Below are 21,184 nucleotides of genomic sequence, written 5' to 3' on the forward strand. Positions count from 1 at the left end.
CATACCCACTATGTTGGTTTTCTCATGGCACGGCTCAGATCTAAAAGCAAGTTGAAAATATCACCACTTTAACTATCTGAACGATACTAAGAAGGAAGCAAGCGAATAAACACTGCTTTTTGCACATTACTATTAAATAGGAGAAAATTGCTCTTTTTTTCTTGCGTATAAAGTTAACATTCTTGTATAAAATATCGTGCTCTAAGCTGACAAGCACTACTACGAAGTCATAATCTTTAAACATATTGCCAGTAAATATCCAAATTTATTTGTCATCGCGATTTTTAACGTGATAGGTAAGAAAAGTGATTGTATTGTTCTGACTGAATGACTGCTGTTTTTCCACCGTCGGGAGAGCATGGGAAAATCAATCGGTTTTCCATTCCGCATCGCCATTCAACGGGCAGGGGAAACCCGTCTTACACAGACAAGCATGTTAGATCCTTATAGTATATGTACAAGAACAAAAAATACAAAGTTATCATATGTGGGTCATTGTTCCATATGCTAGAGGAAATTCGTTCATTTACAAATTTTATGATATAACGTTTAATATGTTGTCAAATAATAGTTTTCTGATATCAGCAAGAAATAATCTAGTGCATCCATGACAATTCCACACTTTTCGTGGAAAGTCTCGTTGTATAAAATCAGATGTATTGTACTCGGATTGCACTGAAATGACCATTTACTGAGTCTTTGATTTTCTGCTTTTATTTTCCAACACAGGTACATGTACTGTATTGACAAATCGTTTCTTCATAATTGAGCCGCTCCATGAGAAAACCAACATAGTGCATGGATTACTAACATTCCAATTCCATTCGCCATCCACGAAAGACTTACAACGTTTTTAAGGATTTAGATGTAAACGAAAAAAATAAAAATCAATGAAATAAAATTACAGTCAGTGTTAAAGTTAGTTCTAGTTTTGTCTTTGGATGCTCTGCAACACTTCATATGATTTCTGTGTTTTCATTTATTTTAGATATTGCTTTCCCAAAAACAATTTTGTAAGGTGAGGAAATGATTTATCCGTCTGCTTAACATTACGTTGAAATTGTGGTGGTGGGAGTGTGGGGGTGCATTTTGAGGCTTTATCAATTATTTCTTTCCAGTTTTGACAGTGTTGGACGGATAGCTCAGTGGTTTGCACACTGGCCTTCCAATCCTGAGGTCGGGGGTTCGATCCCCGGCAGCTATTCGGGAATTTTCAGAAACGCATTTCAGTGTTTCTCACCCAACTAGAGGTGTACTGGTCAGGAACCCAGGCAATCCTTGCGTGTATCAGTGCTATACACTGGGCACGTTAAAGAACCAGGCTGTCTATTCGCAACGAGCTTGGCTAAGTTAGCCGGACAAGCCTGTATCTGATTTCTGATCTCTCTGTCGTGGGGGCTTTGTCTCACTCTGTCTCTCTGGTCAGATCGCTCTGTGTCTGTACTAGTAGAGGATGAATTATGCGCCCTGTGTGGCTGCATTTGAACTATGTAAAGCGCCTTTGAACGTGAAATTGATCATGAAAAGGGCGCTATATAAATCTGGTATAATAATAATATAATAAATAATAATAATAGATCATTGACAAGCCTTGAAATCACCTCCCCGATTTGCAATTTTGGGAAAACTGAATTTCACTTCAATCAAAACTTCAATAGAGTGCATAGAAAAAAATCTGTTCAAATCAATAGGGACATGTTCCTGACCGGAACTGTAATACCTAATCGATAATTCAATACAAATAATCACCACACGTGCAAAATGCAATATTTAAAAAGTCCTTTGAAGTTTTAAACGCATTCATTTTATTTTAGTATAAGCGTTGTCTCTTATCAAACAGAGAATAATAAATTGAACGCGTAATTATACAGACAATATCTTGTGAAGAAGATATGTTGAGGTAAATGATGTGTATGCGTTTGGTTCACCATATTTTAAGTATATTATATTCCAGCAAGTCTAATCAAAATTCGGCGTTATGTGGGAGCGTGTGCCTGCCCATCTCGTTGAAGTTGTTAAAAAATTATCATGTATCTGTAGATACCAAAATTGATTCGTATAAAATGAACTAAAATACTCTTGAAACTGTCCAATGTCATGACATTTTATAACCTTAATAATTCAATGAGACTTTTGAATTTACATTTTAATACACTGGTCATATGTTTTAGATGGTATATACAAATAGAAGAATTGGTCTATGTTCTTGTTCTTTCATTCGGTTATTTGATTTTACTTGATTTCAATGAAATATTCATATTTTGCCCGGGAGCGCCCGTGTTTTTGGATTTCTTCTGCGTTGTCCTACTGGTCTTTTCAGTAAAATGCGTCTTTACAGTCCTATAGTATTTCCTCTCAATAAGAATTTCCGATTACTTATCATTCTCGTCCAATTTCGCGTTCATGTGTGTCACTATAAGCATTATATTATGATAATCACACTGTTTCAAACAATAAAACTTTCAAAACAGCAATGTAGAGGTACGGTTATAAACATTATAATTATTAAAAAAAAAAAATGTCACTCCACTCTACGTCACGTTGTAAAACATGTTTACTGTAAAGAGGGTATATCACACCCGCGCTTCAAGTTGTAAAATTGATCACAACACTGTGGTAAATGTAGCTATTACTGAGAGATAGGAAATATGGATATGCTATTGTGCAGTTCGTGGATGAATGGAAAAACGACCCTAAACAGTCAACTCTCATACTCACTATATGATATTCACACATTTTGACAGAACAGAACAGAACAGAACAGAACAGAAATTTTAAACTACTAAACAGCACTCCATACCAATATAATATTGATGATCGACAATAATGACGCAAATATCAAAATACATTTCACTTATTCCATACCGGTCTGATCTCTGGTAATTACTTCTAAACATGTTATGATTATATTACAATAGCTTTACTTAATCATGTAATCATTACCTTACAATTATGTCTGTTCTATTTTTACATTTCAATTACTTTAGTGATATATTCAGATTGCGATTTCTTACAATTGAATTTACATGCAAGAGCAAAATATTTTCTTTTTCAGTTCTTCAGGGCGTGAGTTCAAAACTCACTGAAATCAGTTTTTCATTTTATCACATTTATCGTCTTCAAAACTTTTTTCTAATTGTTTGTTGGACAAATCTTTATTTTTATTAAAAATTGAGAACATATTGCATATATATCGAGGACTATGGATGCAAATCTTGTAATGCTTGTAACAGCAGACTAATGCGAGGCATTCAAGCAGGCAGGATTCGTCACAGACCTTTCATCATTTGCAAGTTCACCCGCCTGAAAAAGCTATAGAATGTTATTAATTACCTGTAGGAATAAACGCTATAAAACAATAAGAAAAGAGGATGATTAAAAAAAGAATATCATTTGTCTTTATTAGGAGACACGATTATTCATTTATTTGTCGTTATTAGGTAAAAAAGGACAATTTAGTCATTTGTCTATATGGAAAACGATTATTCAGAAATAGAACATTAATAGGTGAAATGCTCTGCAGGTCAGTGACAGGTTGGTAAAAAGAAAAGCAACGAGTTTGATCTTTTATTTGTTGTTTTTCTTTCTCTTGGTGTGCAAAAGTCATTGTTAAATATCTTGGGACAATATCTTGTACAAAATGAAGTTTTCTAAAATATCACCTCGAGAAAACTATGAACACTTTGATTGCTAGAAGTACATTAAATGGCAAGGAGCACCAGTTTGCCATCATCGGTGATGTTTTAGTTTAAGAAAACAGGCATTGCATAAAGTTCAATTAGTAATACTGATTAAACTTTCTATATAATTGTTATTCGTTGAGCCTCAGCTGGAAGTATATAAGATGTAAAATACATGAAGACTACCAGTCTAATGACCTTAAAGAGTGCCAATATAACATTCAAACAAACCAAGGCACCATGGCCAATAAAAAAAGTTTATTAGAACACGAAACCGCTAATGTAGAAAAAGGAAAATTCCTGATAGTGAGGTGAATGTTCTTTTCAAAATATGAGGTCAGAAATGCAAAGTAGCTAACCTTTAGTAATACATGAAAAGTATCTCCTAAAACAAACCATATTCTTTATGTGATGTGTTTTTCCTTATTTCAAAGGAATTTGCGTATGAAAACATTAAGGTGTCTGAATATTGTATTACTATCAGCATTAGTTTATGCCAATTACACCGCAATTTACATAACCAATTTGTGTGTTGCATTTCATAGAAATAAAAAAAATAATAATTATTACCTCGTTCTAAGGTTCTGAGATTGACCTGATTCCCCGTTGAAGGAAGGCTAATCTTTTAGTTGTACTTAACGATTATATTTATTATTTATAAAAATATATAGACAAAGCCAGTGAACAGAGAAATGAACAAAACAAACACAGAGAAACCCGCTTTGGAACGGTCAAAGGCAAAGACGTTACCAGAAAGCCACACTTTTTCTCCCTTTATATAACTCCATTACCGGATTTCTTTAAATATCATTTTTCAGTTGTAATACCGTTTTACATTATGCGAGTTAATACTATCACTTTAAGATTTGAGAATGTACTAGAAGTAAAACAGTAAAAATGTGATGTATCACCTTTGCTTTTAGTTTAAAAGACGCCCACAAACAAGGTTGTAATGTTATTAAAACAAACTGTGTTATCTGCTCTTTTTCGCACCGTTATCGCGCCCAGAAAATTGATGACAACTAATATCAAATGTTTATATATAGAAAGCTTTCAGCATAGCTCACGGGAACTCTTGGAAATATAGTGTTTTCGTGTTTCCGCGGACGTTATCGCAAAGAAACGATTTTCTATCAACAATTCAGCGCCGTTTAGCGGCAGCATCTGAATTCAAATCAGTTCCAGCGACATCATAAATTATTACTGAGAATACATAACTACTGCCTGTCGCACCGCATCAATCTAAAGATATGTAGATTCTTGTTGTGGTCACTCCGACTAAAATAGTTAGATAAAGCTGTGTCAGACATTGGACTATGTTACATTAACGCTTTATGTGGCGGCTAGATGAAGGCGCTTCATGGCTATTGAACTGTACGTTACGTTACGACAGAACGTTAGGCAGAATAGAAATATATAACAGTTCTTTAGACCGAATAAAACTATCGAAAATACTGGTTGACATGTTTTGGTGTCATATTCTCAGATCGATAACAAATAGACAGTATCAATGTAACACAACGGGTCTTCCTACACAATCAAAGCATGAAATATGACTGCATCAGCCAATTCATTTACTCAATCAAATTCTTGGTTTCTTTCAGAGTAGAGAATTAATTTGATTTATTGGCTTGATACATTTTGGCGCTTAATACAAAATAAAAATCTTAAACATGTCTAACTTATATATCACATGAATAAACACTATCGGTTTACTCATTTTAACAGTTTATGGTTTCCTGGAGTTTTCCTGTCTTGTTGAACTGCATTATGGTAAAGACCAGATAATGGACAGATTCATTTTATTACTCTGTTATTTCCCTATAAAAGTCAGAAGCTGAGAACAACGGTATTTGTGAACCATTTTATTGATAATTCATTTACATATGTTTGGCGTCGAATTTAATTTTGCGCTCACGAACACAACGGCCAAACATAGCCAAACTTAAACTACCACCAAAAGAATTACGTATACATTAATCAAAATTAAGAACTGCAGACGACGATTGAACTCTACAAACATAGGACACTAGAAAAAGACGCTACCAAAAAAAAAAAAAAAAAAAAAAAAAAAAAAAAAAAAAAAAGATCAGACTAAAAATGTAACTTAGTATATGCTCTTATTCTGTGTCTGTAATAGAAGCTTTTTTCCTACAAAACAAGATGATCCTTTAATATGCGAACAAACAATCTATAGAGGTAAAAATGTTACTTGGTACGTTGAATATATCGTCTCCAATCCAATTCAGGCCACAGGGAAATTCGTTTGTCATATGGAATTGCACAACCATCTAGGAATTCGTGCTTTACAATTCTTGAAACATATACCTTTCTTAGAAATGATAGTGTATAAATTATACAGTTTTAATTTTATATCTTAAAATAGCAGTTTACTGCGATTAAATGTCTGTTTTAAAGTGGTTATATTACTGTTGAGTGGAAATACTGTAAGATTTGTGCCTTGCGGCTTTCATTCACAGTTGTCGTTGTTCGAATAGATCACAATAATTATAATAATAGTCACCATTATGAACATCATAATTACCATCATAAACGTCTCCTCCTCTCCTCCTCCTCCCTGTCAGGAAGAAACGTTATGGTATTTGACCATGTGCTAGTTATTTGGTGAAATTCGTGCAATGATGCGTGAAGACTCAACATTAATCGGAAACAGAGCAACGCGTATTTACGTTTCCGTCTCTGTACCACCATCTAATCATAATAAGATTGGATTATGTTATATAAATGTGAGGTTGTAATTAATTAGGATTTCATTGACTTTATTGGGTTGAATGTCGTTCCATGAATTTTATTTTTATGAGTATCACAAAAAAAGTTTGCTGGTATAAAACTTGGTAAATCTGATTTAGTGATGTTTTGGCGTTTTACTGTACACGAGATGTTCGATAAAGTTATCGATAGCACAGAAGAAAACGATCATTTTTAGATGTAGAAGGTCGTATACAAAATCGTGTTGAATTATTACAGCTGTGATTAAAAACAGACATGGAGCGCCTGTGATAAATTACAGACTACGGTATATACCGTATTCAAGTAACTTGAAGAATAAGTATCTTTATTGTATATATTTTGTGACCATGGTAATTCTAACTCTAACTTTTAATCAGTAGTGCGGACATATAATAATTTGCGTATTTTTGCCGTGCGCTGCAATTGATAATCACTTCCGGAAATGCGCAAAACACCGCTCCTGGTCTGAAATGAGCAACATCGAAATATTACGCTATCGCAACAACGTAATAGACTTGTTCTTCCTTGTTACATTTATTGTGTTAATTGATTAATATTCTTTACGGATAGTGTAAAGTATCCTGGTGTGTTTTGTCCCCTAGAGTCTCTGGCACTTGAATTGCTTTTAAACAAATGTATCGGCAAACTCCTGGAATTAGTTTTCCTCCAGTTTAATTAAAATCAACAGTCTTTCGAAAAATCATTAAGCCATAATTAGTTGCAGTTTAAAAAGCTTCTAAGCTGAGGAAAACTCTACACACGTATTAAAGATACTTTTTCAGCCTAACGCCTTCTGTCTAAACACTCAAGCGAAGAAATGTGTTTCCTACAGGCTTCCGAACTACAATTGCCTAAATGTCTCAGGGGTCCTTATAGACGAGTCGTAATTTTAGAATGAAGTGTTTCTTTAATCGATTATCCGATTAAAATGTATTTACTCAACGGCGAACCAAAGCAATACTATATCATACGCTGAATACACTATTTTTAAGTTGTTTATATGTATAATTTTGATTTTTTTTTAAGTACAGCCACGCCTCTTAATAAACAAATCATTAAATAAGACAATATACTCCGATTTTATGAGCTTCAGAATTGGAAGTATAAAAACAGAAACTCTGTATATATTTCTTTTAATCCTCCATAACATGAAGAGATGAATAAGGTACATAATGTGTATATGCAAATCACAGGCATTACAATGAAACATGATAATATATACCTTATAAACAATATTCACAATGAGTATGAGTAATGAGACAAGATTAAATATAACTTACAAACAATATTCACAATAATCTGAGCAATGAATCATGACAATATTTAACTCACAAAGGAAGAGTACATGTACTTACAATGAATATAAACACTGAAATGTTAACGAAGCTTTAGCTTCAAGTTAATAAAAAGACATTTTAGGAAATAGTTATAATCCAAAATATCAATTTATTTGACACAGGTCTCTGGTCATTTTCTTTAATCGTAACAACAACAACATAATACTAGTACTGCTAGTAGTAAAATATAGATAATCTTCAAAAGATGTAAAAGTAGAACATCTGACAGAACAACGAAACAAACGCCAGCCAATAAAGACCTGTAATAGCAAACAAGAAACTTAATATAATAAATTATAGATAAAATTACCTACTTCCTATGTGATATGTGATTTGTGCATAATTACAAAAATTTATTCAGGCCTGATTAAAGATTTCAATGAAGCTCAAAAGACATTGAAAAGAAACACATAGGCCAAACGTGACAGCATCGCAATATGCGATGCCTCAGGTGGACCAAACAACCTTTGCCATACTCTTTAGGTAAAACAAACATATTTACCAAAAGGCAAAACAGATGCAATACATTCTTGCTTACATAATTATGCCTACACTTCTTATTTTGTACTCGTATTTTCAAACCTGCCCATAGATCAGCCGTTACTGTCAGATATAACAATCGAGCAATATGTACACACAAACATTGTTTGGGACTGTATCAGCTATGCAAACGGAGCTGCCATTATATACGAACTAGCCGGCAATATGGGGCAATTGTTAGGGAATGTGTGTCTATTTGTCATCTTTTCATTAAAGGCATCCGTCCTCGTGCCAAATATTTAGTTAAATCAATTACCGCGAATCAAATGAGAAGATTCCACGGAATACGCCAGCAGCGATAGCTCAAATAACATTATTTTTTCTCCATATCTGTGATATCCCATAATTATTTTCTCATTAAGGCAAGCTGAATTGTGTAGATCATATTGAAATACAATATGATATATCACATAGGCAAACGCATGGGAAAAGTATTGTCATTGCACAAATCAAATCAAGATATTTTTCCCAAAGGCAGAAAAGTTTGCTGTTGTGGAATAAATGTCACGCAATACAGAAAACTATCTAGCACCATCACAGTATTGGCACTTTAGACAGCAATGATAGTGCATAAGTTATACAGTTTCGATTTGATATGGTAATTAAACCCCTGTTTATTGCGATGACATGCCTGTTTAATGTGGCCATATAGCAGTTGACTGCGAATATCTAAGGAGATTAACCAAGAAGTCTTCCAGGTTATGTTTGCTTGGTGTTACCTTCGGTTGCTTTAGCAAGCTTTTTTTGTATTTTTTTAAGCATGTGCCGATAAATTGAACTGTATCAGTACACATCCATATATATCCATATACATCCATCTATATCCGTACATTATACAATTATTGACTCTTGTGCCATTGGATATGATATCATGTTTATGAATAAGTAACAAGTATTTGTTGCAACATTTTTAATGTTTAAAAGTAACAATAAATGTGTGAAAACTTATTAAAGGTTAATTAAATGAAAACATTCATTGCGAATACAGTTTCTTAAGTTTTCACTAAAATATATTATAGTTGATTGTAACCTGAACATTTTGACCAGTTATCATTGGCTGGAGTAACACCTGAAGCTGATTTTCCCAATGTTCATATTGTAACCAGAGCTACATGTCAGTTCAACGTCCATTCTATTTTTTGAAAGTAATGTTTAATGGTGAAAACCCACTAACCATTAAATATATTTTGAAAGATGATGAGCGGTTTCGGCCTATGAAATTCAGGTTATTTTTAGAACATATAATAATTTCATATATAGTAGTACATATCTATATATATATCAGTGCACATTCAGATATATCCGTACACTTCCAGCTATATTCATGCACATCCATACATATCTGTACACATCCATATGCGTGCATAGATATCTAGATATATCCGTACACATCCATACATACACTACACTGCTGTAAATGTTTGTCCATATGCCATAGGTGTCCGTACTTACTGACGCTGTAATACTGGTCATATGTCACTTGGTGACAATATAAAGCTATGTAAACTTTTAATTCATCTTCATTATTCCGAAACCAAAGTACTTTGGTTGGGATGCTGCTGGATGTTGAGAAAGAATAAAATAAATAAAAGATAGAAAATCTTTTCATTACTTTAAATATTATACCAGATATTAGGGAGGGGGGTAGTGGTATAAATCCCAGAAAATTCAAATGACTTCAATGCTGTTCAATGACTCTAGGTTATAAGCAGCGACACAAACCTTAAAGTTATTTATGGATATTTATGACTTAGTCAAGGATCTTAACTCTGGTTCTATTGGATAAAATCCCAAACAAAACCCCAACTGCGTAACTTTGTATCCTGAAAAGCATTCCCATAATGTTAGGTGACTCTATGTCAAACATTTCTTGTGATATCCGCAGGATGTTGCTTTTGGGGTTTGGTTAAGCAATGAATTATTTTTCTTTCATATTATCATCATTATCATCTTCATTATCATCAACAACAATACAGGACATGGTCAGACAGAAGTAAACCCGCTGCAACAAAAGCAATATCACAACTTACAAGGCTTTAGTCTCGTATCTCGGTCGTCTATGTACAAGTTTAGTTATCATAAACAAAGTTCCTGCATTCCATTTACAGAATTAGTTAAGATATTATTGTATAATACAGATGATGCAAAATGTTGAAATAAAAAGTTAAGTATGTTTTGGCCATGTTTTGAGACATATTAGTTATAATGAGTTTTTATTCAATTTATTATTGTATTCTTAGAACATTACCTCTAGTTAAATGCCAAATACAAATGTAATTAGGGAAGCAGAAGCAAATTTGTCTCCAAAAGGATGTTACTCTTTAATTTTTTGCCTATTAAACGCAAATGTTTTTCGAATTCACGACAATCAAGTTTCATAGCTAAACGTAATAGAGTCTATGAACGTAGTAGGTTCTATTTTGAATAAATGTTACGTGTCATATTTAAATAATTTTCGTCCAATAAAGATAATGTTCTCATCAGATATTTATTTAGCAGAATATCGAACAGGCCCTTTAGTCATGATCTAGGGAGAACGCATGTTTTATTTTGATGTTACAACCTCTGGAGAATCCGGAGGAATTGGTTGGAGCCCGAGCCCGTTAGGGCGAAAATGATAATCCTGGGGAATTCTGCAGATGTTGTAACGAAACACAATCATAATTAACGGATTTCTAGCATAAAATATGAAAAAAAACTAAATTAAATGACTATAAATAATAAGCGTTCAATTCACATTGGGCCTTTATTACTTCTCCGTTAAAATTCTCCTAGAAATGACCATAACATCAGTTGTTAACCCTTAACCTGCTGGCGGCAAGTGATTCTGCCTTTGCGACCAGTGCAGACCAAGATCAGCCTGCACATCCGTGCAGTCTGATCATGGTCTGCACTGTTCGCTATTCAGTCAGTAAATTTTTAGTAAACACCCCTTCAAATGATAAATGGCACTGCCCATATTGGAAGATGGACCAGTCCATTATAGAAATTTAGCATGGTAAGGGTTAATAAGCGATTAGCTTTACTCATATTGCTCCGTTGCAAACTCCCAAAGGTTAAAATCTGTTTTAATCAAGAGATTGCAGGATTGAACTGGAAATACGGAATCGATAACAGATACATATAAACAAAGTAAAGAAAATGTATGCACCATACGTACATTTGAAAACTCTCTAAAGTTCTAAACACCTTTAAGTTCAGATGTAAATAAAGGAATCAACTCTGAGTTTATTTGAAGCTTATGAAGAAGTGACTAATGCCAAAACGGCAACTCAGTAGCAGAAGTTTCCTTGGAACTGTCTTTAGTTGCTTGTGATGTTATTGGATTTATATTTTCTGTAGTTTCGCTTAATCTAGAAGAAATATGTAGTAAGGAATGGTACTATTAATTATAATGTAACAAATATTTTTAATGTCATTATTAAATTGAGACTTTTAACTGACGATACAATGCGTTGTTAAATTTAAGGAAATAACATTTGTAAAATGATTGACATATACACTAACAAGACATTTAAATCATTAGTAATTTTGTCTCAGACCTCACGATGACTAACACGGTTCAGAGGAATAAAACAATTAAGATACCCGTTAACGTTACATAGAGTTTATATGCTTATGCAATGGACCATAGGTCCTTGAGCACACATGCAAATATATATATATATACAAAGTAATGTTACAAATGTCAAACATCAGTTGTTGATATATATTCCAAATTCACACATCTATATTAATGTTACAACTGTTACCCAACAGTATACGCATATTAATTCATATGTTATATACAGCGTGAGGTAAATGAAGCTTTAAGATTAATTAAAATAATAACAATTTTGATTTCTTATGTCAAAGGTTTATGAACGATCACAGCTAAATTCTTGTAAGTATTTAATTCAATAAATCTTGATATAAAAGTATCACTAGTTTCCCATTCAGTCAAGATGCGACATATCAAATTCTTGTATCTTGGTTTAAGAGACTTTCAACAACGATATTGTGCAATTTTGATAGACAGTATAAATCATTTCGAAATCTAACCATTGCAAAGAGAAAATTAAACAACAATGAGAATGGCTGATTTGGAAAAGAGTAATATTAGTACATGTACATTTATTTTCGTATCATGTAACACCATTAACAAAGTTTCGTGAGCCTGATATATGCTCATAGTTTTGTGTTTCTTCAAAGATATATTTTGCTTTCTATGTTTCTGTTTTGAAGGTCGATGCTTTTAATTCCGATTTTTCTCATTCTTCTTGGTATGCAGACACAATGTATTTGGACACATTGGATAGCAGACGCATGTATTTGGACACATTGGATAGCAGACGAACATTAGATTAAATGAGCCGCGTCATGAGAAAACCAACATAGCACCTTTGCGACCTTTGCACAGGCTGGTCAGGATCTATGCTGTTCGCTTTCAAAGAATATTGCAATTAGAGAAACTGTTAGCGAACAGCATGGATCATGACCAGACTGTGCAGATGCGCAGGCTGGTCTGGATCCATGCTGGTCGCAAAGGCACTATGTTGGTTTTCTCATGGTGTGGCTCAAATGTTTGCAAAACCCATTAATGCAATGAGATCCTTATCTCTGGAATATTGTAATAGGGAAACTGTAAAGCATTTCAATTTTTAATTAATGTTAATCAATAATTTACTGTGTATCTATTACATATATATGCACGATTGATAAATTATTCACGGCTGAATATTGCACCATGGCCAACATGATGTCAGTATACGGGATGATTTGTAATTAAAATTAATTACTTAATAATACTTTGCATCTTGATATGTACATACACGTTATTTCTTTTCGTGTGAACACGCGCCCGACGAAAGAAATTTTCTAGCACTTATATTCAGCAAGTATTTATAAGCTTGTATTTGTGTCCTAATGTTAAGGCAACAAACGGGTGTTTTCATGAATTTATTCATAACCTACTTATCTTGACAAAACGACTTACTTTTGCTCCAGTGTAATATGATTACTTAGAAAGCCCCTTTTCTACGTTGTTACTTTACAGTTTACTTCGAAATACAGCAAAGACTTTCCAGTGCTTTTACATTAATTCTTAGCACTGTTACAATGCTAATTAGTTTGAAAGCAAGACAGTTCAGTGTCTAGTAAGTGAATACTTAGGACACGGAAGAATACTTAGCTAAATTATAATGAAATGGCTCTCTAATAATTGATACGTCGGTGTAGTTCATAAATCTATGGTCTACTCTAAGTATCAATTTGAAGTGATAGGTGCTGGTCGTTCGCATTATTTTCATTTTTTTTAACAATGACATTCCGGCTCTCTTTACCTCCTCCACCTCCCCTAACGATTTTAAAGCGCCCTAACGTGTGTCAGTAATACTGTCATTCTGTATCAGATATAATTACGTAAATGATATAGTACCAAGGGTCAGACTTTCTGAGCAGAAAACTGCATTTATTAGCGTTTATTTGCAACAAATAACGATCTTAATGTGTTGATCATGATGAAAAATCAATTTTGAGAAAATTGTCTGCAAAGAATTTTGCATTCTAGTATCATCGCAATAGTTTTGGTTAATGTTACTTGTTGAACAGGACATTGTGAAGGGAGAAATAACTTTGATTGAGAAAGCGAAAGCTTTTGTTGAGAATCTCTGTAACAATTGAAATACAATACAAACGTCACCAGCATATTGAATTATACTCCCATATGTGTTTCTTTGTGTTTTCCCTCATAAAATAGCACGCCAGAAACTTGCGCAGATTTTTATTTGTGTCATAAACCGAAAATAGTGCAAGGCCGAGAGGAAAATTGGAAATCAACATCACAAAACTCACCACATGGACCGAAAGTACAGTTAACAATGTTTTGATGTTTCAATTAACGGTCAGATGTTTAGTTAACTGATACAGAAAATATTAAATCGATCGATTAATGAGGAAAATATATCTTGTGAATGATAGCACGAGGGGAACTTCTGCTCTCATATCAAAAAGCTTGTGGAATTCCATCATAGCAAAATTACCCGTGCACTTGTGTCAATACAATAAGTCTCACGGCCAAAGACAATACAGAACTCCAGTGGGCTCTATGAAAAGTCCTTACACTGTGCCTCTTTCCTCATGTAACACATATTTTCTAACAAATTTTTAAAAGAGAGTACAATAGAAATGCCGTGATCAAGACCTTAAAGAAACACTGCAGGCGAGAAAAAACACACTATACAAACCATTTAGAAATTTGCTTGATGAAAAAAAAAAAAAAAAAAAAAAAAAGATAAGATTACATTTCCAAACACGTTAAGAATGAAATGGAATACATTAACATTGTCTGTCTAGAAAATAAAGTAAGAATTTGAGGGAAATAATGGCTCCCTGCATAAGTAAGACATTATCATGCCACGATGAAATTATTGCATTGCAAATATTTAGATTTCAAAAACAAAATTCGAATGAATTTAATGCATTTTATAAAAATCAACAAGAATTAGGGTCAGTACTGGTCATTCCCAGGAAACAGGACTCCGTGTCAATGTTATTCGCCGGGCATTTCAAACATCCAGAAAGAGCTAGGATAAGTAGGTGGGACATTCCTGTGTCTAAAAGAGTTCTCTCTCTCTCAATTCTTTGGACTTTCTCTCACTCTGTCCTTAGCACCTATGAACATATTTTTCGTGGTAGGGTTCTTTATAAATCTGGTATAATATCATGAAAATATAAACTGTCATTTTTGTTGCTTTCAATATATAGAATAACAAATCGTAAGTCATTTTAGAATGTGAGCTGGCACATGGGTGTTTTTGATACTATTCGTCATCGGTGTTTTTGATACTATTCGTCATCACATGTCCATGTCTTAACTTAATCTCAAGATTTGATATCAGTGAATTGTAATATTGAGCTTAGAAACAGCCATTTAGATGCTGGTAACAGGGCTTAAAAATCATACAATCATGGAACATCTGTCATATTGATTATACTGGTATAAAGTTTTAAAAAGTTTATTTGCTTAAAATCAGAAACTACGGATACGAATGGCCGAAGGAATTCAGAAAGAGAGAGAGAGGAAAAACTTTAAAATAAAATATTTTGAAATGTACATCTGTCTATCAAGACAGTAGTCGCCAATCTTCCTCCCCCCCCCCCCGCCCCCACCCACAGCGATAGGGTTGTTTAACTGTTTACAAATGTATTTTTTTTAAATGATATGCAACGATTTTGTCAATCTACAAATAACATTACTGCTTCTAGTATTTGAGTTGTCCGATGTAAGCATGATCTTATCTAATCTTTAATATATCATAAAGGAAGTGTTAAAAGCAAATAAGCATAACAATTAATTCAGGATATTTTTCTGGCACAAAACAATTAGCTGTTGTGGCATTATGGTATAAAACATACTGTTCACCCTCATCGCTTTGTTAGGTCTCCCTGCAGTGTTGCTGGTTTTAATTCTTATGCACGAATTTCACGTAATCACGGATTTTATTTGGTAACAAACAAATCATTCCCTTAGAACAACCAAACTGTGCTCAAGATAAGAAAAATGTTATATGTTATTAGATCTTCATATTCGTTGTAATATAGATGTTTTGTTTTAGCGGCGCCATCCGCACTTCCGTTTCAAAACACATAAAACACTCTTACATGTTAACATTCGTTGTAATATGGGCCATTTATTATGGGGAAACCAGGAAGATTGCCATATGATCATTACAAATAACTGTACCATATGCATTTAATGCGTAATATTACGAAAGATCTAATGCAGTTAATGTACGTGCTATTAATTATTCACCACTGAAAGTGCATCAGAATGCTAATTGTTTATGGCTCATTCAAAATTAATTGTTTGATTACATTAGTCAAAGTCACAGGTTTCTGTTCAATGTCAGCTTTTAAGAACGAAAGCAAACAGTGTCAACACGCGTATGAAATAAGAGTCACGAGTCTTTGTTTGTGTTTTAGAAAAAATACAAAAAAGTAGTACAGGTTGACGTTACCTGCCATAATTTATAATCTTAAGCTTTCAAAAAGTGGCAACATGCTTAATGAAAAGAACATTGCCCTGATTCAGCAAAAGTTTTATTTAAAGCTATTGTAACAAGTAGTCTACTGGCACAAAGACTTTCGAAGAACGCTTACCATGCAAGAAGCCACCATGACCTTATGTACACCAAAAACATATCACAGAAACCTTGGAAATACAAAGACAGGCAAATTCAGTCAGGAACAATTATAACAGAAGACAATATAAGAAAAGTTGCAAGTGATGGTTAACCGCAGGCAGCCATAAAGGCTTCTTCGTCACATTGTGGCATGTGAAGTCGACCTAATGAAAAAAAACTCCAGACAGTCAGGTGTGCAGTGGAAATGCTACATGTGTATCTGCATTACTACTCAAAATTACGCATATTAACGTCTTTGCTGACATCGCAATATAACATTGTTAGCTTCCATTACAAGTCGGCACATGGAACATACATAACGTATAAAATTGTACGGAACAAGAGCAAATTAAATAAAGGAACACCACCATAAAACTTTCATTAAACTTATAAAAGAAAATGGGAACAAAACATATGGGTTTAGTATAAACCTGTTCGAAGATCAAAAATGAATAATTCTTAAACGCCTGCAATTGTTCCTGATGAAATCCATTCATATTTTAAACATTTTCACACATTAAGTTGAATATGCTGCCATTTTTTTAACATATCCATCACAATTTCACAATCACAATCTTCGGCAAAATCTCGTTACATAAATAATTTGTTGTATTGTCCTCAGATTTCACCGTTTGGAGAGTCCTTGGTTTGCTTCGTTCCGTTTACGCACCTTTTACTATACAGGTATAAATGTTGGATATATTACTGTCTCTGATGATAATAATATTTCCGTTTTATTTTCCATCCACAAAAGTTTTAGAATTACAGGGAAATCGACTGAATTGAAAAAGAAATTGTATGGAGTTGTTTTATTAAGTTGTACAAACCACACTATTGAGTCCAAATATTTCTAAAAGTGGTTAAGATGTGTGTCCACGGGAAGCTCTGTCGCACTTCGTATTTCTTCTAGTTTAGATCTATATTTATTTAGATAGTAGGGACTGTGCGTTGAAGGCACTTCTGTGCAAAGAGAAAATGGTCGTTAAAGTTCAGAATGCTTTTCGTGGCTTATTTATTTCCAGTGTTGCCAACAGGTGCGGGGGAACAAATTCCCCTCCACTCTAGTGGCTTTATTTCAAACACAATTTTAAACGCGTACACAATTAGGAAATACTGCAGCTAGAATGGAAATACCGAATCGATAATCCTGTAAAAAATTCACCCCATGGGCAAAATGCAAGTTTTAAAACTCTTTGATGTTATAAACGTATTCAGGTTTTTAGTAGAAACACGTCTCTAATCAAACAAGGAATATCAATTGAAGCGTTTAATGATCTCGATGATATCTTTGTGAATACATATTACTGAACCAACAATTAAAGTGATAGTTTCTACTCTCTCTCCGGGTCTGTTCCAGTAACTGTAATGGTATCCAGGCGTTTTACATTTCATGCAATTTCGCAAGAATACATTGACAATGAATATCAAATCAACATTCGTTTCCATGTCTACAAATTTGTGAATTTCTCACCTTCATAACCCACCGTATCATTACAGTAATGTACAAGTAAAATTTTGATGCAGAGCATCAAATCGCCGGAAAACTGAATTTACAATAAGGTTAAGAGATCACGAAATTTAATGATATACATATATTCCATATCGACAAAATTTATCACGTGATCCGAAACAGGTAAACAGAGAGTTTCCCAGCCAGTGTCTTTATATATACATACCACATGTACACATTGCAAAGATTAACTAGTATTATCTTGAATAAATAACACACACAAAATTATTTAAGTTTCAATTGTTTAAATGAAAGAACACATTTTTTTATTTACCCAGCAATACAGCTGCATTGTCCGTCAAGAACGCTTGGTTCTTTTAGACAATGTATGTGGTAATTCATTTTTCCTCCAACTTCGACAACATTTTGTTTTTAGAAGAAATTTATTGTCTGTTTTACAAACAATTAAACGCATCGTGTACATAACTTTCAATAAAAAAATCTATCCTTTTTCAAAGACCCTGGTTTATTTCCTCTTTCTTTTATGTAATAGGCAATATTTTAGTAGTCCATTTAATTTTTACTCCAATTCAAAGAACTAATAGAGGCAATTTCTGAAATTATGTGTAGAATGTTGTAAAGACTGGGATTATATTAGGATTCTGTGTAGGTTGAGGGTCAAATTGTTTATCTGTTAGCAAGTGATAAGGAAAAGATGAACTGTGGCTATTATCTGACATGGTTGTAGGCATACAGACACTAAATAGAAAAATGGCGCAAAAAAAAAATGGTAGTCGCATAATGGCGGATACAAATAGTCCTCAGTTTTTTTTTTGCTCTGTAGAGCTATTATTTTATTTTATCTTATTTTCTTTGCAATTTTTTTGCTAAATTCACATGACAGATCTATGCTTGACATGTAGGTAGCATTTTCATAATGAAATAACAACATGACAAAATTTTTCATGGAAACTTAGATCATACACCACCAGTATAATTTGGGGTCTCATTTTTTAGCTGATTTTGCAGTTTGTGTGTTCGACTGAAATTAATTTTCTTGCATCAAACATGACCCCTACTTTTCTTTTGATTTTTAGTTAGCACTGACAATATTCTTCAAGAAAATGTAAGTTACAGACATTTAAAATGGGTGCTGATGTGTGCTACGTTAATTGGAAATAGGTCGATTTTATATAGAATAAAGAACAAGAACTATTTAGTGTGTTATAACCTTGTTAACCCGTCTGCAGTGTAGTGAGAATGTTTACCTGTTTCAGATCACGTGATACGGCTACTGATACGGAGTATAGGGATAAGTTCTTAATACATTTTTCCTATTTTCCTAAAAAGCAATCTTTTGAAATAATAAAAATCTTATGCAATTTTAAGCTCCTAATTCCTTTATGTAAGCCTTTCATGAACTGTCTTATTTTTCTTTTATGTACAATATCATTTTTTCATTATCACATTTTAATAACTTCTCCTACCAGATGCAGAATCCTAAAGCGTATATCAAATATAGTCGCCGGCGACTAATAATGTCCATTCTTTTTGCTAACAGGTTCTAAAACATCGATAGTTCCATAAAAACTTGTCATTCTTATCTGTATTTTCATGAATTGCATTCATTATTAATTACACATTTTTCAACTGTTAATTTTGATTTTGAAATTGGCTTTGTAATGTTTCTAATATTAATTTCTTTTTGGCACTATGTTTTTTGCTACACCTGTTTCCTCTTTAAAATATGATTTATTGCTGTTTTGTTTTCTCTAATCTATTTCTGTTACTACAAGACATGGTTACACACTTGTTGCTTTTAAAGTAACGCCTTTCCCTACATTTTTCTCGTATCGTAAGAGTATTTAAGGTTTAGAGACTGAAAATGACTTTAGTAAATCAATTTTAACTTCTGATATTGCCGGACTGAACCGCTAAGTCAGGGTACTAGGGTAGTACTCGGGGTACAAGGTAAACCGGACTGAATCGCTCAGGGTACTAGGGTAAACCGGACTGAACTGCTCAGGGTACTAGGTAAATCGGACTGAACCGCTCAGGGTACTATACTAGTTAAATCGGACTGAACCGCTCAGGGTACTAGGTAAATCGGACTGAACTGCTCAGGAGAGATCAGCACTGTTGTTGTTACACCTTTACATGTTTTTGTAAAAACAATACGGATTGTTTAAACTGACTGAAATACCGGTCCAATGTTGCAGAAAACAGATAAATCAAAACCGCTATCTTTTTATAATAAGAAGGATAGAGAGCTGCACTCATCCTAAATATTGCAAGGGGAGTAATTGTGTATGACGCGATTTCTGACTAGTATCTGGAGTTATGTTACTAGGACTTTCTAGATATAAAAAAAAAACATCGAATTTACTTGGATTTTTTTTCTAGCGCGTGAAATACTCATGGAGTTAGTTCCAACGGCCCTGAAATACAAATTTATATACGCAAGATGTGATGTATTTTGCAGACTTTGAAATTTGAAGGTTTTTATCAGTATACAGTCAAACCTATCTGTAAAGACCATCCTAGGGAAATAAAATGGTGGACTTTGTTAATAGGTGGCCTCTTTACACAGGTATATTTACATTCGGTTTTGGTTAAACAGAACTGGGAGATAGTGGTCTTTGTAAGCATGTATAGCATGGTCTTTATTCGGAAGTGTTCTGTAGCACAGACATGACTGTGGATGATAATTTTGAAAGAGCTTCACTATTTATACTGACATTGTTAACACACGACGCAAAATGAAATTATTCTGTAACACTGTAATATGTTTTGGAAAATGGCAACAGAAACAGGATATCTGTATCCTGTTTCTTAAAACGGTAAACACTTTCGAGGTCATAGTGATCATACTATTCTTGAAACAACTTGTTTTAAATATATTTCTTTAGAATATAGTTTAAATATAATCCTGCCTACGCACAGTCTAAAGTGTGAGACACCCACTATGTGAATGGTCTGTAAAAATACTGACAAAGCAGGCGTGCTGCCTTATTCGCCTATCAATTACTTTGCAGTATATATATCACGGTATTATATCACAGTTTTCCTCGAGCTATAGCTGTAACACAGCCAACGAAATAATTATCAAATTGAAAAAGAAACGGCAACAAAAACATAGTCTCTGTATCCTGTTTTCTTAAAGGTAAACACATTTTCCCATGCCAGCGGAGGTCATAGCGAATGTGTTATTTTTTTCTTTGAAAGGCACGTACCAACCAACAGTAGAAACACATTGGTTTTACT

General features: G+C 33.6%; 1 protein-coding gene across 1 annotated transcript in view; it reads left to right on the top strand.

The window, feature by feature from the left end:
• Positions 1-21,184, top strand: part of LOC123523872 (GTP-binding protein Di-Ras2-like) — a 106,564-nt gene that overhangs the window by 69,627 nt on the left and 15,753 nt on the right. The window lies entirely within an intron of this gene.

This window comes from Mercenaria mercenaria, chromosome 3 (genome assembly GCF_021730395.1).
Source record: "Mercenaria mercenaria strain notata chromosome 3, MADL_Memer_1, whole genome shotgun sequence".
Lineage (NCBI taxonomy): Eukaryota > Metazoa > Mollusca > Bivalvia > Venerida > Veneridae > Mercenaria > Mercenaria mercenaria.